The following is a 24,627-nucleotide window of genomic DNA, read 5'->3' on the forward strand; positions in this document are numbered from 1 at the left end:
TGGTATGAGATCAGAAAGTGGCTTTCCTAATTATTAGGGGGAAAAAAAAAAGTACTGAGGCTCCTACATAAAGAATTATTTCCAAGTTCGCTACTCGGCTGGGAAAAATACCCCTGAGCCTTCTTTTTGCAATTCACTGAAATTTATTTATGTGAAATTATTGACGGCCAAAGAGAAGAGCAAATAAATAGCTCTGAGCACTGTCTGCCTCAATCTACCCACCCATCAGTGAAAGACCCTGAGTGTCCATCTTCTGGGGCCTGAAGAAACGAGGGAAAGCTTTGGATTGGCTTAATTCTTTGGGCTGAAAGTTCTTACAAATAAAGTTCGTGCCCCTCTCTGAGTCCTTGGACAGCCTGCACAGGGCCAGGACTTGAGGCAAACGAGGAGGCACTCGCTCTAGGGCCCTGCAAGCTCAGGGTTGGCACTGTGCGACCGGCCCCTCTAAGCCTTGCCCTCCAGGGTTGCCTCACCCTAGTCCTGGTCCTGAGCCCACACGTTAATGCATTTGAGATTTGATAGCAAACCCCCAAACGACAGCATGGCTGGGCGTCGGGGGTGGGATTTATCTTGCTATACCTAAAGAATGAATTTAGGAGTGATGCCTGGTGGAGAATGGAAGGACCTTCCCTGCTTGTCAGCAACGAAGACTATAAAAAGCCCCACATTTTTTATACCTTTTATGCATGTTTCACGATATCTTTTTTAGTAACTTCTTTGCTTTATAGCTTAAAGATTGTCATTATGTAAACAAATGACCTTGCAAAAGTGACTCAAAGGGTGCAATTTTTGGAAAGTATGCTTTCCTCAACCCTTCCCTCTCTGCCATTGAGAACTGTTAAGCCATAATCAGCAAACCCCTTTAGCCTTAACCTCTGTGCAGTTTCTGTGGTTCTTTACTTGAACTGAAGCATTTCCTCCAGGAGTCTATTCTTGTGTTAATCTGTCTTCTGAAAAGCAGCTCTAAAATGGGATTAAAGGTACAAAGATGTTCTCAAGGGTGATGCCGGGTTGAGAGAAAATGGAGAAGTAGCCAGAACAGGCTGGGAGAGCTGAGACTGTGGTGCAGGTATGACAGGGCACGAAGGAGAGAGAGAGGGAAGCAGACTAGACAGTCCTGTGGTCTAAGGACGGGTCTGCAAGGCCATCCGGGGGCCCTTAAGCAGTCCTGTGTCTCCCTAGAGCTGCCTTTTACCTTAGCACCATCCCTGCCGTACTCGGTCAGTGCTTGGGGCAGCCCGCGGGCAGCATGGCCCTGGTGCCAGAACCAGCTGCTGGGGCCCTTGGTTGGTTAACCTCTCTGTAGTTGGAGGTCTGCAAGGCACATTCTCATGGCCACCACAATGCTAGCTGTGGCTTCTTAATCTTTCACACCCCTCATGCCTCAGAATTAGGTCTGGTATCCCTTACTCCTCTGATAAAACTTGTGGACCATTCCTCCTCTACTTTCTTTTTAAGAACAAAATAAATCCATGAACTTATCAAAGCAGGCAAACAAACCAAAAAAGCAGCTTTCAGATTCACGCCATTTAGCGGGCCCATCTGCTGAACACTCCTCAGTCACTGAACTTTGATATTGGACAGTGGTCTTCCCCACTCGAATTCTTTCCAACACATCAGGTAGATCCAATACCTAGGCCTCTCAGTTTCTCATCTTCTTCATCATCATGACCTTCTCCTTTACCCATTCTTCCACATACCCTCAAAGGTCTGCTCAAATAGCACATTCTTAGGGAAGCCGTCTCAGAAACCCAGCTAGATCGCATCCTCCTGTCCTGTACTTCATACCATCTCTGCTGCTCATTCAGAGCTCAGTGAGTTTTGAAAATATACGTTTAACCATGTTATTTGACTATTATCTTCTCTTTACCTTTAGTTCCATGAGGGCCAATTAAGTCTGTTCTGCTCTTTTCTTTATTCTTAGCATCTACAAGGTACCTGGCACATTGTAGATAGTTAACAGATATTATTTGTATAACTAAATGACTAATTGACTAAATAAATGAATGAATGAGTAGATTCAAATTGAGTTATGTAAATGAATGTTGTTGCCAAGGGTTATGTCCGGCTAAATTTGAAATATATATAGTTATTAATGTAATTTAAAATTTCTGAAGAATTAAAAAACTTTCTTCATTATTTTATAGCCTATTACATAATTTATCATTTTTTCAAAAACTTATGCTTCACTTTATCTGCTAAATGACTTTGGATTTGTTTTTTATTTTAAACTACAAACGTCTTGACCACAATGTTCTTTACAAGTCATCTAAGGCTTCCTAGAAGTTCATAGCCCAGGGTCTTACACATAATAGAATTTACTATATATGGCATTAATTTGCAATGCATTAATTCAGCTTCTCTAAGATCTGGTGTTTTGTTCTGTCTAATGAAACTAACCATTTGTCTGATTTCTCTTCATTTGTTTTCACTGAGAGACATAGTTAACTTGACTTATACTTGGGGATTTATTTTCATCATAAGATCTTTATAAAGAATGCATCCATTTCTGATCTTTTTTTTTTTTTTTTGGCTTGGTTTTTATTTTTCTGAGTTATTAGGCTTTGATTTTTTGTGTGTGTTTATTTTTTCAGGATTTAATTACAATTAGGTTTAAGGACCTAAGTGTAGATTTTCTACAACTGCCTCTGGAAGTTTTTTTAAACATGGGTGGAGTGGAGTACTATGTAAAGGAAAGTATACTATTTTGATCAGTGTTCCATATTTAATTTACATTTTTTTGAAGTTTGCTTTTTTAACAGTTTAATTTATATATTAAATCAAAGTATGTAATTACAAATATGACTGGCATCTTGGAAATTTTGCCTTGGAAATAAAGTGTTCTGATCTTCATTATTCTTGGGTTTCCCGTCAGGTTTAATGCTAAAATTATTGTTTTATCTCACTATCTTATTTTAATCTATTTTCTCCTCTAATTTAGTCCAGCATTTGTCAATGTTTTTGTTCTCAGGACCTCTTTATATTCTTAAAAAGTATTGATGATCCCAAAGAGCTTTTGTTTGTGTGGGTTCTACCTATCCATATTTATAATATTAGAAACTAAAACAGAAATATTTAAAATATTTATTTTTTCAATCATTTAAAGTAACAATAAACTCTGATATGCTAACATAAATAGTTTAATAAAACGAGTTACATTTTCCAAAACAGAAAAAAAATAGGGAGAAGAGTAGCATTGTTTTTCATATTTGCAAATCTCTTAATAGAAAAGACCTGTTTCAAGAAACTAGCCTGGTGGTAACCAGCCAGGGGTGAGAGGGTGAGGGCGACTGGAGATATTGACCAAGGAGTACAAGCTTCCAGTTATAAGATGAATAAGTTCTGAGGATCTAATGTACAGCACAGTGATCATAGTTAATAATACTGAATTATATACTTGAAAGTTGCTAGGAGAGTAGATCTTAAACATTCTAACAACAAAAAAGAAATGGTAATTATGTGACATGATGCAGGTGTTAGCTAATGTTATGGTGATAATCATTTTGCAATATATAAGTGTATCAAATCAACATGTTGTACACCTTAAATTTACCCAATGTTATATGTCCACTGCATCTTAATAAAGCTGGAAAAAAATTTTTTTAAATTTTTTAAGTGAGTAATGTGTAAATTAAAAGAAAACAGCTCTTTCTCGTCATGCTGAAAGGTCCAGCAAAATCAGGAGTAAGCACTGATCATTGAACTTAGCAATGTGATCCTGGGTCACACTGGTGATTCCTCACTGCTTCTCTCACCTGAGAAATTAAATATTTAGTTAGGCGTCTCAGAAATATAGGAGTGCTTCTATTCTAACATAATCCATATGCCATAATAATCTTAAAGGTGGTCTGCCCTTACTTCTATCTTATTTCACATAAAAACACTAAGTTAGAAAATAAAAAAGTCATAAACCATATAAGTACCAAACATCCAGATGGTCCTACATTTCTTAAAATGTTATTCCTATTCTTATGCAACTCTCCTAGTGAGTTTAGTCCTATAATCTTGTTTCCTTTTCTCCTACATATAACTAATAGTGCAATCCCTGTTTTTCATTAAGGCATGAAGATGCATGGACTTTTGATTTATGACTTTCAGGTTATTCGAACTTATGAAAGTTTTTTTATAGATAATCATAAAATTATGATTAAATAGAATTAGAGATTACATTAAACACATTTGTTGAAGTGCAGAATATCTATAAATAATTTAAGTACTGAACTGATACATCTTTTAAAGTAAGCAAAAATAAGAAAAGTTTTAAAACAACTTGCATTATCATAGATACACTTTCAAGGAAACTTTTTCAATAATTTACTAACAAAGCATTTAATTTACCAATAAATTGAAATAATCTAAAGCTAATCAAGGTTTTGAAATATAAAATATCTTTTCATGTAATTACTTTCCATAACTATATTATTTCTTGATTATTTTATTTATAAAATTATTTATAGTCCCTATATATTTACATAGAAAGATGTCCACAATATATTGTTGAGCAAAAAAAAAGCAGGTTTTAGAATAGTGTGATTAGTATTATTCCATTCAGGATTTTTAGAAATCTACATATATTACATGTATGTTTGCAAATATATGGGAGGAAACTGGGAGAATATATGTCAAATTATTGACATTATTTATAGTCCTAGTAAGGGGTTAAAAGAAAGGATTGTGTTTTATACACTTTTATATTGTTTGGGATTTGCCACTAATAAATACTATTTTCTATGTCTTTAAAATATATTAGATTGTCAAAAACAAAGTTTCTTCTTTCATTTTGACAAAATATTTGTATTAGTATATACATGTCTGTAAATTGGATTATACATACTTTTCATATATTAAAATATATATCAATAAATATTCTTGTTTTGGTAAGAAGAGGGTTTTTTTAACAAATTAGAATCAGAAGTTTAGGGCTTCCATTCTCTGGATTTTTAAATAATCACAGCTGCATAGGTGCAAAAGCTACAAGACAGTGAATCAAGAATGATCGCCAGAGACAGCCTGCATATTTCTCTTAATGTAAAATCCTATTATGAAATAATACTTTGTGGTTCTCTGAAAATTGAAAAAACTAGTTGCAATCATTTAAGTTTTATGAGGTTTTTTAGTTAATTGCATTTTCCAGATTTCTTATTAGTTGCATTGAGGTAAATCAAGATTTTGTTCTGCTGCTTTTAGTTCTATGTGCTTGTTTACTAACATGTTGTCATAGAGATAAAGAAGAAAGAAACTTTATGTCTAGTGCCAATTTGTTCTAAAAATGAGCCCAATTGTCACAAATATACATAAAGTACCTTAAATTACTAATGACTTTCACCAAAAATCCAAATACATTTATTACATATTATCAGTAATAATACAACTCTCATCTTTACTGTCCTATATAAGAGACTGTTTTCTCAACTTTTTTAGTTTACCTTGAAAAAATTGTTGTGTAAAAAGCAAGGTGAAATGGCCGGCAGATCACGTCCACCAGGACAAAGCAACGTCTCACAGAAAACCTTTAACCTGCAAAACATCAACCTGCATCCTTTCACTTGTGAGAAGAGAGTCCAAGTGTCTGATGCAAGAAATCTAGCAGGCAACAAGAACCCAGCACAATTAGAAACATAGCAGAGAAAGAGCATGCAATCAGCTGTAACTAACCATCTTTTCAAAGAAAAATATCTTTGAATTCCAGTCAAGACAACCCTGTCTTGTAGACTGGGGGTGATTTTGAGGGGTGGGCTCACGGGAGTATTACTAATCCTCTAACTCACAATAGCAAACCTCAATAGACTAGCCTTTCGCACTACATGGCTCTGACTCAGCTATGGCAAATTTACTTATCGTGTTTCAGGCTAATTAAAATAAGTTTGTGGTAGCAATTTTACTGAAATTCTAGCTAACCTAAAGCAAAAGTAAATCGTAATATGCTATTTTCCTTATCTACTGAGTCGGAACCAATGCCAATTCTAGATTTGTCAAGAGTGCTCAGTACATTGATTATGCTTCCAAAAGCCAAATAATAAACATCTTTTAAATTATTTCACATGAGTAATATTGTTCACACACACCAAATTTCACTGAAAAGAAGCAAGGCACTTTTCCTTTTCTCTTCATATGTAAATCAGTAAATATCCAAGATATACAGAACACTCTGCCATCCACTGCATTTAGGTGAAGGGTGGGAAATATTTATTCTTTTCCATTGTACCTTTAAAATATATATATATATATATATATATATATTTTTTTTTTTTTTTTTTTTTTTTTTTTTGTGGTATGCGGGCCTCCCTCTGCTGTGGCCTCTCCCGTTGCGGAGCACAGGCTCCGGACGCGCAGGCCCAGCGGCCATGGCTCACGGGCCCAGCCGCTCCGCGGCATGTGGGATCCTCCCGGACCGGGGCGCGAACCCGGTTCCCCTGCATCGGCAGGCGGACGCGCAACCGCTGCGCCACCAGGGAAGCCCCCTAAAATATTTTTATCATGAGTATTTTTGTCAGTTAAACATAGCCTTGGTTGTTTTTTCAAAACATTACTTCTCTTGCAAATAGTCTCATATAAAAAATATATACTCTTCTTATAAGTGATCCAAAGAAAACCTGTGATATCTTTGCCTTTCTCCGAGGGGGAAAAATGCCAATTTACTTTTCCTTTTATGGGGAAGATATACTCCTTCTATTCTGGAGACATTCATTCACACCATTTTCTAGTTGGTAAAACTCTGATTTTAAATATTTGACCATGTCAAAGTCAGAAATAAATTTACTAAATGGTACCTTGCTGTCTATTTCCTTATCAAAGTGTGTCAGCAAGAGTCCCATCAAGAAAATAGCTAGGAAAGCGGAAACTGCTCTAGATACTTCTATCAGGAAACAGGTAATTCTTAGAAAAATGGCTCAGAGGCTACTGCAAAATCTCATATCTCAGAAGTCCACACGCCTTCCTGCTGCTGCCAGAGGAAGGAAAACATGGCACCAACTTCTCTTCACCCTGCAGAGCTGATACAAATGCATCTCCTAGCAGACTCTAACTCAGAACATGGCTGAGAATGTAGTCCTTAAGTGTCCTGCTATCTCCATACAAAGGAGAACACAGCAGGGGGGAAATAATGCTAAATTGCTAACAGATAATATGTAGGTAGGAGGTAGGACTGACGCAACTCTGTCCCAGTGGTAATGTCCAAAGAGGTTTAAGCTGTGATTTAACAACTCATTGTATAACTACTGAGATGAATAATAGTTATAATCCACTCTCAGTTCTCCATTTAGGGAATTTTGCTCTTTGATCCTCCCATTTTTATTTCCTTGACCACTTGGATAGGGAATTTAAATCCCCTAAATACTTCCTAAATACTAATTTCAATGATCTAACAGATAAAAACCATAAATTAAATTACCATATACCTGTACCTACATTACTGTATATCTATTGAGAGAATATACTAGGTGCAAGGCATGCACTGGAAGTCTCTCTGTCGGATGCACATAGCCCTTGCCTTTCAAGTGTTCACAATTATTGGGAAGCAAAATGAAAATACAATCAATATAACTCAAGGCAGATTGTGTGCAACTAACAAGAGGCAAAAGAAGAAGTAGAGCAGGAGAGATTCCTGTGAAGCGATAATGAGGAACTGAAGAAAGCCATGGGGAGGCAATGCTTTTTGAGGTGTAAGGATTCTGACAGATGGAATTGGAGTGAGAGGCGTGCCAGAACAAGAAGCCAGAGTGAGCAAAGTGAAGAGGCTGAAGAACTTGCTAGCATTAAAGTAGCAACAGATACTACAACAGATGCCCACAGGGGCCAGCAGTGATGGAAATGAGGCAGCCCATGTGGAGACTGTGGCCAGAAAATGAATGCACAAGCCACCTAAGGAGTGTCCCTGGTGAAGACGTTGGCCCAGTGTTATCAGAGCTTCCATTGCTCAACCGAAGTGAAAACTCATATTCTAAAGTAAAACTCCAATTTTAAATTGTTAACACCTAATTAAAACAAAAACTAAAACAACTAAAGCCTGTGCAAATCAAATAAAACGCATCTCTAGCCCATATATGGCCCCAGGGCCATCCATTTGCAACTTCTGGGTCAGATGCCCTCTACAACCCCATCCAAGGAATTCTGGTTTCAATCATGAACTTCATTTTCATTGAATAATATATGTTCATCTTTTACAATTACGCATATTAAGCATTACCTCAGAAATGTTCTTCCTATAAATTGTGTGTCTTTGAGTTTCTTCATAAATCATTGTAGAGCTCTTTAGACTTTCATTTGCAAGGGGCCTAGAGTGATGTGGAGAAGTGACAAGAAAGGTTAAACAGAAAGAAGATAATTAGAAATGCAGGTTCTACAGACATTTACCAGTGTAACTGATATTTATCAATCTCTGAGAATTGAAGACTGATGATTTTATTTATTTTCACTAACCAGGGAGAGAATAATGAAAATTGTTTGTAGTAGAGGAAATGTTGACTTTCTGGAATAATAATTATTAATTATGTTAGCAGAGGTATACCCTGCTAATATACCCAATGAATATAGATATTTAAAATCCAGTCTACTGTAATGTATAAAATATTTCCTTCCATGTGTGGACATTCTTTATTTTCAAACATTGCTTATTAACTAATTATTTCCCCCAAACTGTGTGATCATACCATCATACATAACAAAAAAAAAGGATAGTAATGACGGGGCATAGGTCAAGAAGTTAAAAAAATGCCTAAAAAGTAGCCTTAGGGCTTCCCTGGTGGCTCAGTGGTTGGGAGTCCGCCTGCCGATGCAGGGGACGCGGGTTCGTGCCCCGGTCCGGGAGGATCCCACATGCCGCGGAGCGGCTGGGCCCGTGAGCCACGGCCGCTGAGCCAGCGCGTCCGGAGCCTTTGCTCCACAACGGGAGAGGCCACAACAGTGAGAGGCCCACGTACCGCAAAAAAACCCCAAACAAACAAACAAAAAAAACAGTAGCCTTAGTGCTGTCTTGCTTTACAAGCAGTTTTAAGCTGAGTTGAATGCTGTACTAGTGAAAAATAGATCTACGTTTTGTAAGAAATTTAACAAAAGACGCAAATAATATCGTAAGCCATTACATAAAGTTTCTACTTTCAATCAAACAGGCCAGTGTTAAAATTGAACTAACTATGTTAATACTTCTGATCACATAAGTCTTCTATGTGTGATCTGCCACCAGGGGAAATCACATTCATCTGAATTTCGAGGAGAGAACTCCTCAAGAGAATCTCTTTTAATAGTGTCGTTATGTACTCAGAAAACATTTCAAACTAGAAACTTGGATAGATATTTGAATTGGGCTTTTCCCAATAGTGGTGCTTTTTCAATAAGATAGCAGAGTACCTAATGGAACATAATGAAAAAGATCAACAATTTCAGAAAAAGAAAAAAACCACCTGACAATGTTCTCTTTGCTTACAGTTACCGCTTCACAGGACAAGCACTGCAGAGTGTAGGTAAGCATACATACTTTCAGTCTCAGAACAAAGAATAAAATCTAAAAAGGTAAAAATGAAAATGTGTGCTATTCCGCTGCAATGTGGCTGAGAGTTATAAAGGCCCTATGAACAATATTGAGTTTGTGGCAGCACAATCACATCACGAAAGATTTACCTTCACTCTGCAAACTCAATACAGGGCAATAACAGTCTATTACAAGCAGAGCAATACAACATCAAAGGAATGTTTAAAAGAACCAGACAGAACCTTTAAATCAACACAATTGGGTTATCTGCCCCCAAAGGAAGCACCATGGGAGAGCTCATAGCACGGTTTTTCAAGAGGTATTACTGATTTACCATAAGTTATATTTAATACACTTTTAAAATGTGTTTTGTAATCTTTCTCCACTTTTTAGAACACAGAGCAATAAATTAAAAGAGAAACAGTCCCCAAAGAGCAAAAGACTGGGAGAAAAAATGACAATAATTTTATCCTTTGGGGTTTAACATTTCAAATAATTTTTCCAAGCTGAAAAGGCTGTATTGGATCTTTTCCTTCTCAAATTTCAATAAGATTCTTTAAATATGAATCTAGAGGAATAATAGTAAATAAAAATAATAGTAAGTTTTTACTATTTATATTTTATATTTATAAAATTGATTCCAAATTCCATTAAAAATAGCAATATTCATCATAACATATTTGAAAAATAGTAAGACATCCTCTTTAACATCTCCAATAAAGAAGTAAGCAATTTTATTCTGCCTTCTTATGACTGAAAGGAACATTTGACAGGTTGAGTTTCTTATCCAGGTCATGTCAAAAATGGTAATAGAATCTATTGTGGGGTAGCACTATTCATTGCTGGCACTTCTCAGGCATTTTCTCAGCATTTTACTATTTCCACATGCATTTCTATTTTTAATTTATATAATAGTGTGTTTCATTTAATAAAGTATTGATATAAGATATTATTTTTCTATATATAAAGAGATGTTACTTTTCTACATGTAGAGCACGGGTTTTGTTGTTATAAACTTTAAATCCACGCATTTGTGTTTCCCATGAGGATGAAGGGAATAACTGAGTATCATCAAAACTTTTCATCATCTATTAATGTCTGATATTTGCACACATAAAGTCATACATTTCTATATGATGCTAATAGAACTGCTTCTCCAATTCTTTCAAAAGTTTTTCGCCTTTTGTTTAGCATTTTTGTTTTGGCTTAAGTTATCCTGATTCAGACCAGAGATATATACGCAAAAGGCTTTAAATTCTAGATAATTTGTATCTGCAATGGCTTTTCAGTGCATGAATTTTTTAGTACGGAAAACACACCCACAGCAGGTGCACGAAACTGCCTGTAACACATGGCATATGGGAAAGTACTAGGGTTTGTCCCTTTTGATAGAGCACGGTTTTATTGGCATCAAACTGTAATATTTTGTAATAAATCAGAGAGTATATGGATTTATACTTATATGTCTGGTGTTGAAAAATATTTAATTCATGTTTATAATGTTTTTGATTTTATAACCAGCTTCCTAAATTTCTTTTCAATTGACCTTTATGTCAGAACCATCTCATTTGAAATTGCCCATTACCAGATAATCTTTTCCGCTATCTGAGTTGTATTGCTCTTTTCTTTTTTGAAGCATGTTTTTTTTTAAAAAAGTCCATCCAACTTCTTCATACTAATATTGTGAATTTAAAGGCAAAACTCTGAACCATATTTGTTACACTTGTGCCCGGGCAGTAGAAATTAATTTCATCGGTTATTACATACCCTTGATGAGGTTTTTGGAGTTCCATTATTTGAAACAATTGTTGTGAGTGTGACAGAATTTTCATATTTCATATTGATGTGATTAGGATATGTGTTCCCAACATGTGTTGGCAGGTTTAGCTTGTTAGCTTGTTTATAATCATCAGACCTGGTCCACTGAAATAATAACTAGGAATTCACATTTTTCCCCCATCCATTCAGCCAATTCTCTCACTAAGATCCAATGTCCAACAAGACGCTTCACGTCATATGCAGTTCCAATGTCATAAAAACAACCACATTGATATTTGTTCACTGCCTGATGTCAGCACAGTGGTTAAAAGAATATATACCCTGGAGTCAAACCTGACTTTGAAATTCTGCTCAACTACTTAATAGTCACATGATTGTGTCTCAATTTCTCTTCTATAAACAGAGATAACAGTAATATTTATAGGTTGCTATAAGGATAAAATCAGAGTTTGCTTACAAAATGCCTAGCTCTATGGCATATAGTATGTCCTCATGAGATGTTAGCTATTCTTATTGAAAAAATATGTTCAGAAATGCTCTGACACCTTCCAGTTAGCGTCATGAGTATAACAAAGTTTACCCAACTATGGAACCTACTGGCTGTGATAAAAAAAAGTAAGAATGTTGACTCTTGTGCAGAGATTATAGGACCAACACCTGCTGCCTAACAGTAGTGGGACTCATACCAAGTATCAATGAATGAGTAACCACCCTAAACAGCTATCACAGTCATAAGGCAGTTGGTTCTATAGTCTAGATCTGTTTAAGAATTGAACCAAGTCACCTGCTGACTATAACAGCCATTCAGAGGAGTGATATAAAATTTAATGTTAGTGATTATCTCTTATGATATAACATCATGTGTATATTGTTATCCAAGACTTGCTTAAAGAACATTTTAGAAATGATACTCGGGGTTGTTTCGGTAATAGAAGTGAAGCACCAACCATTTTTACTCATCATGGCCTGTAAAAAAAAAAAAAACAACTGCAATTCAATGGCATCTAGCTCATCAATATTTTTAATTAAGGTAGAGAGGAGAATATGACTATTTTTTTAACATCTTTATTGGAGTATAATTGCTTTACAATGGTGTGTTAGTTTCTGCTTTACAACAGAGTGAATCAGCTATACATATACATATGTTCCCATGTCTCAAGCACCGAGCTCATCTCCCTGTGCTATGCGGCTGCTTCCCACTAGCTATCCACCCTACATTTAAGAATATGACTATTGTCAGAAACAGACAATTCATAGCAGTTGGCTTAACAGAAATTTTCTAAAAATAGATCATACTCTTTTACCAGTGAGGCTTGACATTAAAAATTACAATAAATGTATTATTAAGGTTTTATTAATTTTCTTTCAACATTTGTTATTAATTGACCAAATTTATCCTTGTGTTTTATTTGGGAATATTGCTTCTGCTGGACTGGTATGCCCCTTTTTGTCCTTAACCACTTCCTATAAAGTGGCAAAAGTAGACCATCCTTTCGCTATTTCCTGGTTGACTGCCATAACTATCTTAGAAAACACTCCTCTTCCCTCCCTAAGACAATTCTATGAGTGGCACAGAAATAGTTGAAGTTAACACTATCTTGGTAGGTACATTCATAGTTCATTAAATATATATTCATTTTTTAATTTGTGATTACATGTATTTATTTGGCCTTACTCTGAGTCTGCTATTTTCCTTCAAATTCCCTGTAGGCAGAATTTATATTTTCCACCTTTTTTCTCCTATTTCCTCCGTACTTGGTACAGTTCTCTTCAAAAGCACTTAAATATGGCATATAGTATGTACTCAAGAACATAACAAAGGATAGGTTTGTCTAGGATCCATTAAAAGATCAAGATGTCTTTAACGGCCTGAGTGGTTCAAATTCTCACACTTTATTATTATTTTAAAAAATTTTAATAGGGATCAAAATCTTTAACGAAAGAATTGATACTACTCTGGTATATTTTCCCATATTGCCCAGCAAATATGAATAAGTAAATCAACAAATTAATGCATGAAGACAGATAAAAGAGTTGCAGGGTCTTTCTACAAATCACAGCCAATTAATGCAAACTAAGAATTCCTAGTTATTAAGACCAATGGTCTTTGTGGCCTTCTCAAATACAAAACAAAATGTAAGTATTATGTTACTTTATATCTCAATGGAAATTTATAAGCAGGGTGAGGTTCCCATTTATCCCCAATCTAGACATGATGTTGATGATAAAAACAAGTCCAAGGACCTAAAACGAGTGCAACGTGGCCAATGACTTCAAGGAACCGATTCTAGGTTTACTATGCTTGTATCTGAGAGATATCTGGGATCCTGGATGTGTTAGAGGATGACCTCAGTCTGGGAATTAATCCCACCTAAACCCCCAGTATTCCTCAAGATTAGACTAATCTCTTAAAATTTGGGGTGAGATGCCAGGATTTTTCAAATTAGGTGCTGACTAACTAATGAATACCCAACTACCCTTACTGCTTCCACAGCCTAAGATGCCAGCCACACAGCTGCATATGATGGTATATGATAGATTATTCTACTTACCATCCATGTTCTATACACTCTCTTCTTCTGCTACCCTTCCTAACAAAATTCTAGGAATCCTTCAAGATCTGGATAAAATATAATTTCTTTTCTCAATTATTTCAGAAGTCATTTCCAAACCTTACCATTCACATGCCCATCACCTCCCTCCCTTCAGCCATTTGCTTATTCATCAAATATTATTTGAGCATCTATTATGCTCCAGGCACTCTTCTTTATACTTGGTCTGAGCCAAACAGATAAAACTCCCGCCCTTGTAATGCCTAATTTCTTTTTTTTTTTTTCAGCATCCGAAATCTTTTTGATTATGTGCTGCCAAAGCAAACACTGTAATGCTTAATTTCTAATGGAAGAATAATTAACTATTCTTTCTATGTTCTCACATTACATTATTATTGCATTTGTCACATTTATTGTAGATAGTTGTTTATATGTCTTTCTTACTGGATAGCAAGGACCAGGTAACAATTATCTTTTCAATTTTTATCACCAGCACCCAGCACATTGCCTTGCACCATGACACAAGGGAAGAGGCAAAACATACTTTACAGTTTGGAGGCTCCCTATTAAATTTGAATTTGCTCAATATTTATAATTTGGTTACCAATTGCTGCTTAAAAAACTAACCTAAAAAATTAGTTGCTTAAAACAATGCTCACAATTTTATAGGTCAGAAATTTGGAAAGGGCTCAGTGGGGTGGCTCATCTCTGATCCACGTGGCTTCAGCTAAAGCTGTGGTGGCTGAGGCCGGATTATCCTCTTTCGGGATGCCTTCTTCATTCACATTTTCGGTAACTTGCAGCAACTAGTTCTCCTCTCTCTCTTTCTCTCTCCCTCCCTCCCTCCCTCCCTCTCTCTTCACATAAGTTCTTATCCTTCAGGGCCTCTCCATGAGATATGGGCTTCCACAGCATGGTGGTCTCAAGATAGTCACACTTCTTACATGGCGGATGGTTCCCAAGAGGCAGAAAGCAGAACTGCCAGGCCAGTTAAGGGCTACGCCAGGAACTGGCCCTGCATCATTTTCTAATGGTCAAAACAGTCATGAAGGCTGTCCAGATTTAAGGAGATAGAGAAATAGACACCACCTCTTGATGGTGGAGTGGCAGGTAGCACAGAGGGCAGTGGAACGACCATATTTTTGTGGTCATTGTAGAAAAATACTTTCTGCCATTATTTATGATAGATGTCTAATATGTCTAATCAGCCATAACGTGTTTAGGGGACATATCAGCATTGAAGTCAGATTTAAATTGTTACTGAGCAAAAATAACCTACTCCTATCTCAAAGATTTTATTTTCATATAATAAATGGGTGGTGATGAAAAACATTGAGCAAGCAAGAATTCTAAAAACTTCTAATATCAATATTTTAAAAAACATATCTCAAAGTTATTAAAGGGGATTTACTAAGTTTTTCAGATTAAAAACATTTGCTATCTCAATTGTGTTTCTTCTGAAACTTACACAATTTTGAGTTATTTCTTAGACATGTATTTCTCATTAACGTTCAATGCAACTGTACAGTTTTTAGTTAAGATTATCCTTGATCCTTGGGCTAATTTGAGAAGGTTCCCCAAATCAATCCCAACAGGAATAAGAAGGCCAAGCACGTGTCCCCTCATTTTCTAGACCCCTTTCATAGTATAGTATATTATGTGCCCTGATATTTTTTTCCAGCTGCTTATAGTCCTTTGGGGAATTCAACTATTTATTACGGAAATAAGAAAACTGGCCACATAGTAGAAGGCTAAATAATTACATTTGGGGGGGAAATTATGGGTATGAATATTCAATTATGGTTTTGTGAATGTATATCTGTGGTATTTTAGTTTAGATCATCAACTTTGCATTATGATTGTACGGCAAGTTTTTCATTGCTCTTTTTACCCTATTCATGTTATAGTGTCTATAAAATAACACTTTATATTAAAGTCAATCTCTATGTGGCTTTAGTGATTCAAGGTGGCATTTATAATTTTGTTGTGATATGAATTAGTATGAGTTTACTTAAATGGTCAACAGCATTCATACAATGCAAGGCATTGCCACAATTCAGGTATAGAAACTCTGGTTTATTACTCAAGGTTGAAAGCCCCTTTACTTATAATTTTCCTTAATAAAACATTCAAATTGAAAAGAAGCCAATTTCCCTGAGGAGACTACTGAAATGTCTCTCCAGAGAAGAAAATCAACAACTGAAGCAGACATTTTTGAGAACCAAATTAAGAAATTTGGCCAGAAAAAAGGACAGTGTGTATTTGGACCTAAGGAGTTGGTAAAATAATGCTGAAAGAACCCTGTTCACCCTCTGTGTATTTGCAACACTACAGGATGGGCTCCAGGAGTCCTGCCTTGCTGATATGCCACTCCTATGACCCGTGCAAGGCATATGATGAGGGTGATAGGATGTCTTTGCTTCTAAATGTGGTTATGTTTCTGTGCGCTGCCATTAATGGGTATTTCCATAAACCAAATCAATAATTTCACAATACTACTTGAAAACCAAGCTTCGTGGTAGTGCTTATAACATAACAGTAAAATAAGTCTAGGGTGCGAGAGCTGAATTCTTCCTCTTATATTGCTTTACAAAGTTTTAAGCAAAATAATCAAAAAGAAAAAAGCATTCTAAATTAGCTATACATTTATTTGTTTCAATATTTTAAAAATATTTATTTATTTATGTATTCTTTTATTTATTTGCCTGCAGCAGGTCTTAGTTGTGGCATGCGGGATCTTTAGTTGCAGCACTTGAACTCTTAGTTGTGGCATGTGGGATCTAGTTCCCTGACCAGGGATCAAACCCAGGCCCCCTGCATTGGGAGTGCAGAGTCTTAGCCACTGGACCACCAGGGAAGTCCCTGTTTCAATATTTTTAAATCTAAGCTTTATGTCTTTCCTGAACATTCGGAATAATCGAGTTGAAATGATTTAGTGATAACACAGCTCAGGTAAGTAAAATCTCAGGATATCTTCCATCTTATGAGTCTGTTAAAAATAGCCCTCTATTCCATAATAAACCATAATGGAAAAGACTATGAAAAAAAATATATATATATATATACACACACACACACTAGATCTTGGTCTCTAATACCATTTTGCAATAAAAGGAATCAGGGCTCCTTGAAGAAATGGCTGAGTCCAGAGCTGGCATAGGAAATACACAAGATGAGCCTAGAACATCTTGTTAGGCCAGAAGTAAGGAAGTGCTAAAAAAAAATAAATAATGGAATATGTTACAAAGACTAGGGAGAAGCTTGAAGGTATTCCACTGACCAAATCAAGAACGACTTGAACACAAAATAATTAAGTACACTAATGAATTATAAGCAATTCCAAAAAATTGGAAATCATGGTTCATATCAATAATAAATAGATAAATAAATAAATAGGGGAGCAGGGAGTACTCTAGATTACATTAAAATGTTAAATGCCAGCTGGTAAATGAGGAGGGAGTGCAAGACATGGAAAATCAGTATTATGTAATCATCACAGTAAAGACTGGATCAGACAAGAATGATCAATGGAGAATATACTGGGGGAGAAATTTTGATGAAGAGCACATTATTTGCATAGTCTTAAAGGGTCTCACCATAGTTCCAAGGGAAAAATGATAATTATACAGTGGAGAAACTAGACAATACATTGACTGGGTGATCAAAATTAACATCACCAATGAGGAGTATATAGGCATCATATGCCTTCAGATAAGATACTTTGAGAAGGCCATAATATCATCTACGTAGCATTCTGAGCAAAGAGACTTAAAGAATATAAGCATAAGTTAATATTAGATAAATGCCAAATGAGGAACATTCTTTAAAAATTAAAAGATGGGAGATTGTAGTCTTCAAAAATGTAAACAGTATAAAAAAACAAAGGAAGGTTATGGAAATGTTCTGGATTTTAAAAGACCACAAAGACTGCTAATCAAAACTACGAGATATATCACCTCACATCAGTCAAAATGGCCATGATCAAAAAATCTACAAACGATAAATGCTGCAGAGAGTGTGGAGAAAAGGGAACCCTCCTACACTGTTGGTGGGAATGTAAATTGGTACAGCCACTATGGAGAACAGTATGGAGGTTCCATTAAAAAATAAAAACAGAGCTACCATGTGATCCAGCAATCCCACTCCTGGGCATATATCTGGAGAAAAACATGGTTTGATAGGATACATGCACCTCAATGTTCATTGCAGTGCTGTTTACAATAGCCAAGACACAGGAGCAACCTAAATATCCATCAGCAGATGAATGGGTAAAGAATATGTGTAGATATATACAATAGAATATTACTCAGCCATTAAAAAGAATGAGGGTCTTCCCTGGCGGTCCAGTGGTTAAGACTCCATGCTTCCAATGCAGGGGGCACAGGTTCAATCCCTGGTTGGGGAACTAAGATCCCGCATGCCGTGTGGTGTGGCCAAATAAATAAATAAATAATAAAAAGAATGAAATAAGGCCATTTGCAGCAAAATGGATAGACCTGGAGATTATCATACTAAGTGAAGTAAGTTAGAGAAAGACAAATATTATATGATATCATTATATGTGGAATCTAAAAAAAAAATGATACAAATGAACTTATTTACAAAACAGAAACAGACTCAGAGAAGGAACTTATGGTTACCAGGGGGTACGGGTGAGGGAGAGGGATAAATGGGAGTTTGGGATTGACATGCACACACTGCTATATTTAAAACAGATAACCAACAAGGATCTACTGTATAGCACAGGGAACACGGCTCAATAGTCTGTAGTAATCCAAAGGGGAAAAGAATTTGAAAAAGAATAGATACATGTATATGTATAACTGAATTACTTTGCTGTACACCTGAAACTAATACAACATTGTTAACTATGCTCCAATATAAAATGAAAATTAAAAAAAAAAAACAAAGCAAGATTACGGAAATGTTCTGGATTTTAAAAGAGACATGACAACTAGACGCAACACCATACCCTAGAGTGCATTATAAGATGGTAAGTGTGACTTTTAAAGGCATTCTGTCGGTCTTAAATTTACTGAAGTTGTTAACTGAACTGTGGTTATGTAAGAGAATATCCCTATTCTTAAGAAATAACCACAGAAGTATTAAGGCGCAAAGGACCATGATATATATATATAAGATTTATGTGTATGCACACGCAGAAAGAGGGTGAGAGAGAACTTGAGCCAATGATTAATCAAATGAAGTAAAATGACAATAAGAAGTGAATCTTTGTAACGAGTATCAGGATGTTATTCGAACTATACTTTTTTTTTTAACATCTTTATTGGAGTATAATTGCTTTACAATGGTGTGTTAGTTTCTGCTGTATAACAAAGTGAATCAGCTGTACATATACATATATCCCCATATCTCCTCCCACTTGCGTCTCCCTCCCCCCCTCCCCATCCCACCCCTCTTGAACTTTACTTATTCTTGCAACTTTTTTGAAAGGTTGAAATTACTTCCAAATAAAAGGTTAAAAATAAAAAAACAGCTCTGCAGAAGCAGCATACACAAGAAGCAAAACATTACTATTTCCCACTGGCAAATTTACTCCAGCATGTAATGGAGTATGCCTAAAGCCACTACGCAGAAAACTAGCAATTATTGTGTGCCCACATCTCAGGTGAACTTGATTCCGATTAATGTAGTAGGCAGTCTTGGTAGTTAACTAAACTGCCTTCAAATCAAAGGCAGCGTAGTACAGGCCATGGGATTGGGTTAACTGTAAAAATCCTCGTTCTTAAGTCCCTAGGTGATACCCGACACACTCAAGCACTAACTTTGTAGGCTTGGGTACAGAAGATAAGCAAAAAGTCACACAGTGGTTCCTCTGCATTTGGCCCAGCAGCCAAGTTTAAAAGGACAAACAGGCTGTACTGCATAGAAGGTGAAATGCTTAAATGTCAGAGAAGCATTGTTAGGACCTATCTGTATGCACAGAAACTATCATGTGTTCCAAAAAGAAGAGGGTACATTTCATGAAGGGAAATGAGAATAAAAGACTGTATCCTGTTTTACCATTCCCAGAAGACACAGAAAAAAATCTTTTAACAATTTAGATGTGTTGACTTTACTGACCTATGTATTGTGTCAGTCTCAAAACCAAGGGAAAATATACAGAGTGTTTACATATTTCTCATCTGACGGCACAACAGGGAAGCCAATTGGCATTAGTCTTCACTTTTAAAGGTGGCACCTACTTTCTAATAAATTTCAGTACATCCTTAAGAGCTACAAATCTTGACTGATTCTTTTGCCTTGTATGCTCTCCACTACAGGCTTTTATGAAAGGCTGGTGAAAGATTTATTCCCTCTAAAAACACATTAGCTAAATAAAGCCTTTTTTTTGCTTGCTGAAGATACTTTTTTTGTTTTTCTTTTTATTTCATCTTCTTAAAGTGTATTTCCTGTACAAATGGAATTATTTAGTTGAAATTTATTTGTAAAATAAAGTATTTATTATACAGTGACGAATAATTGATTCCTTGTCCTTTTCTCAATAAATTGAGATTCTTTGGATGAGCTTGATAAGCTCCTCAAACTCAGGTGGAATTAACAGGGAGAAGTTTTAAATAACTGAGGGTTGAAGTTGTCAGAAATGGGACAAAGAATACTGACAGAGGAGGGGAGTTCTCTGGCTTGCTTGGATTGGGTGGCTGAGTACTGCCACACAATCTTAGGTGCCCCTCTGTACCAGTTCTATATCAGTTTTGAAGTATTTCTCACCTTATAAAGCTCTTTGTTCAAAACAGCAGGCTTCTTTTCTGTATCACCTTCTGTTTTTTTTTTCTTTTAATGAGTAAGAAGATGGCAGTTTGGTTAATTCAATGAAGCAGATATGAAAGGGAAGAAAAGTTAGGGTCTTAAATTGCATTGGTGGCACGCGGGATCCTCCCAGACCGGGGCGCGAACCCGGTCCCCCTGCGTCGGCAGGCGGACGCGCAACCACTGTGCCACCAGGGAAGCCCAGATTTGTTTACTCTTATTTAAAACTTGCAAAACATAAAGAATTAAATTGTTGAAAGAGATTAAAACTATCAATATTTATATGAGTTTCATTTAAATAATAAGCAAATCCTAAGGAATATAGATCTCTGAGCCAGAGCTCCTACCTTTGTAGTTAAGTTTCCCTGAGTAAGTTACTTTGCTTCATTAAGTACTTGCCTCGTAAGTTTCTGAAAAGACTAATTGAGATAATTAACAGGGCCTGATAAATAGTAAGTGTAAACAGATATTAGTTATTGGTGTTTTCACTACAATTATATGAAGAACATTCTGTTGACCATAGGTCAGTCATGGTAACGGATCTGCTCATACCACTTGAACTGTTCTTTCAAGACCCCTTGTCCCATCATTGTGTCCTTATTTTTCCCAGGTGCTATTATAGAGTCTCTAATACCTTTGGGGATTATAAGTTTACATGTCTGGTTCTTCCTACTGAGATAACAAACTCCTTCAGTGCAGAGATGATGTTTGTTTTGGCTCTGGACCTTAGAACAGAGCACAGCCTGCACTCCACCCACAACTTGTTAACATTTACTAGGCACTAACCAGTGCTAGGCCCTGCTGTTAAGTGTCTAACCAGTGTTATCTCAGTCTTGAATGTCATCTCATTCTAACTCTATGGGGTGGGGAGGATTACAGTATGATCTTAATTTACAGATGAGGAAACTGAGGCACTGAGAAGTTGCAAACTTGATGAAGGGAACACAGTAAAAGGTGAAGCTGGTGATTTGATACCAGCTGTCTTTCCAGAGAGCCTGCATGCTTATCCATCTTGCATATTGCCTCTTAGGGAATATGCAGTATATATAAACACTCGGACACGCTCCCATTCTTCTTAAGCAAATGATAAGATCTCCTTAGGCAAATGGTATAACCAACAAACCACGTGAAACTAGCTGGGGCATATTCTGTACTTTGTTCTAAGCAGAATAAGACAAAAGGGTGCTCTTCCCCCTAGGTTAAGTAGAGAGTATTTCTTAATCTTAAATGAGAAAATCGAATCCCAAGATTTTGTAAAATCGAATCTCTCACTTGATGCGAGTTAAGCATCCTCAGTCCAGGGGTTATATCGTCTTTAACAAGCACCAGAATTACATAGAGGACTTGTTAAAACATGGATATGGAGACCCCATGCCCAGAGTTTCTTATTTAGTGTATCTGGGATATTTGAATTTCTAATAAGTTTCTTATAATGCTGATCTGGAGACGACACTGAAAAGCACTGTCCTAGTACAAAGCTCAACTCACAATTCTATGTTATGTGCCTTCGCAATTCCTTGGTTCTTTACCTGAAGTCACACAACATTTACAAATTTTTTTTAATGCACAATCATGCAGCCTGGCATTACATATACCTGACCATGATTTCCATTCATAAATTTAGGAAACTTCAGGGGGTGATGTCAGCATCATAATGGAATGAGATGCTCCCTTGTCTCTCCCGTTCAATCTACAACTAGTAAAACATACATAATTCAACAAAGTTTCCTCTGTCTAAAACACCAGGACACCAGAGAGATCCACACGTCTGTATATCTGAAGGGGGATGGGTGCTGGAGCACACAGAGGAGGTGGAAATGGGGGAACAGGGGAGGCGGTGCCTGTGATCCCATCCCCTGGCTGTGGTGGCTGAGCCCTCAGACCCAAAGAACCCAGCAGCAGCAGGAAAGGTGGTGCATGTGACTCCAGCCTCCCTGCCAAAGCAGCACCCACGGTCACAGGGAATCAGGCAGCAGTGGTAGCAGGGTTCAGCCCTCCAGACACAGTAGCACCCACAATTCCAGCCCCTTGCCCCTCACTTGCAGCCCACAAACGTGACAAACCCCAGACATGCAGAAGTGCCCCAACCCTGGCTTCCACCCTACCCTCCACCACCCTCCACCACAGTGGCAGTGCCCAGGACCCAGGCCACCCCAGATGTCACAGAGGCACCTCCCATCCTAGTGCCCCAGGTGGCAATGTCAGCAGCGGCAAGGCACATGCTACCCTGGAGGCACAAACAGCAACAACAAGGGCACCTGCAACACCTCCAGCAGAGGCAGTGGTGGGTAGGAAGTGCCAATTCTCAAATATAGCCAGAGGCAGCTCAGGAAGGGTGTGTTGGGGGGAAACTGTGATATAGCGCCACCTACTGGGAAAAAGAAAGGCCTCTACTGACTTGCTAATTGTCAGAAGCAAAGTTTAAAAAGCTCTACCTAAATAAGAAAGGTGTTCACTACTTCAAATGTGCCAGCAGAAGAACAACTCATCAAGTATCCTGGAAAACCATGGTAACATGATATCACAAAAATAAAATGACAATTTTCCAGACACCAAACTTAAAGTCACAGAATATTGTGTTCTAACTGATAAAGAATTCAAAAGAGCTGTCATGGAGAAACTCAATGAGCTACGAGAAAACTCAGAAAAGCAGTTCAAGGAGCTCAGGAATAAAATTAATGGAGAGAGTAAATACTTTACCAAAGATATTGAAGCTAAAAAAGAACCAAACAGAAATTCTGAAACAGAAGAAGTCAATAAACGATATGAAGAATGCATTAGAAAGCACTGAAAATAGAGCAGGCTCAAAGACAGAAATCTAGAAATGATTCAGGCAGAAGAGAAAAGAAAACTAAGTATTTTAAAAATGAAAAATTTCTAGGAGAACTATCTGACTGAATTTGGAAAGGCAGCACAAGGATAGTATTTATCCCAGAAGGAGAAGAGAGGATAAGGGAGCAGAAAGTTTATTTAAAGAAATAATGGCCCCAAACTTTCCAAACCTGGAGAAGAAACTGGATACATATGTTCACAAAGCTAAAAGAAGGCCTAATTACCTCAACAGAAAAGACTTCCTCCAAGACACATTATGTTAAAGCTGTCAAAAGTCAGTGATAAAGAAAGAATTTTAAAGGCAGCCAAGGAAAAAAGTCAGCAGCCTACAAAGTAACCTGCATTAGGCTATAAGCAGATTTCTCAGCAGAAACTCAACAGGCCAGGAGAGAGTGGAATGACAAACTCGATATATTGAAAATTTAGAAATTGTCAGCCAAGAATACTCTATCTGGCAAAGTTATGAAGGAGAAATAAAGGCCTTACCAGAGAAACAAAAATGGAGGTAGTTCATCACCACTAGACCCGCTTTACAAGAAATATTGAAAGGAGATCTTCTACTTAAAATGAAAAGGCAAAAATACACAAAACTTTGAGTAAGGTGATAGAAAGAATCAGAAAACTGCAACTCTGTATCAGAATAGGTTGTTAAACATTTAATTACAGCATAAGGGTCAAAGGGAAAGAAGAAAAATAACAATAGCTACCTCAATTGGGTAATAAACTTACAACATAAAAAAGTGATAAATTGAGATAACAAAAACATAAAAGGGGAAAAGGAAAAGTACGAAACCCATATAGGCAAATGGAGATACGATTCTATCAGCGGACAACGGACTATTTTATCTGAGACCTTTTATAAAAACCTCATGGTAACCACAAAACGTAAATTAGAGCAGAGACATGAAATATAAAACAAGAGGAAACTGAGAAAAATATCATGGAAAACCACCAAACTAAAACAGCAGACAGAAATAGAAGGAAAAGAATGGAGATATAGAGTGACCAGAAAACAAAAGATAAAAGACAGTACTAAGTCCTCATTTATTAATAATCACCCTAAGTGTAAATGGATTGAATCCACCAATCAAAAAACACAGAGGGCTTCCCTGGTGGCGCAGTGGTTGAGAGTCCGCCTGCCGACGCAGGGGACACGGGTTCGTGCGCCGGTCCGGGAAGATCCCACATGCCGCGGGGCGGCTGGGCCCGTGAGCCATGGCCGTTGAG

The 24,627-nt window shown here is 36.9% G+C and overlaps 1 long non-coding RNA gene across 1 annotated transcript in view; it reads right to left on the reverse strand.

Moving 5' to 3' along the window:
- Window positions 1-24,627, reverse strand: part of LOC114486551 (uncharacterized) — a 187,247-nt gene that overhangs the window by 31,843 nt on the left and 130,777 nt on the right. Inside the window, exon 3 of the long non-coding RNA XR_003680472.2 lies at window positions 8,186-8,273. This is a non-coding gene — a long non-coding RNA (uncharacterized lncRNA). The remainder of the gene's footprint in view (window positions 1-8,185; window positions 8,274-24,627) is intronic.

The sequence above is a fragment of the Physeter macrocephalus genome, chromosome 7 (assembly GCF_002837175.3).
Source record: "Physeter macrocephalus isolate SW-GA chromosome 7, ASM283717v5, whole genome shotgun sequence".
Taxonomy (NCBI): domain Eukaryota; kingdom Metazoa; phylum Chordata; class Mammalia; order Artiodactyla; family Physeteridae; genus Physeter; species Physeter macrocephalus.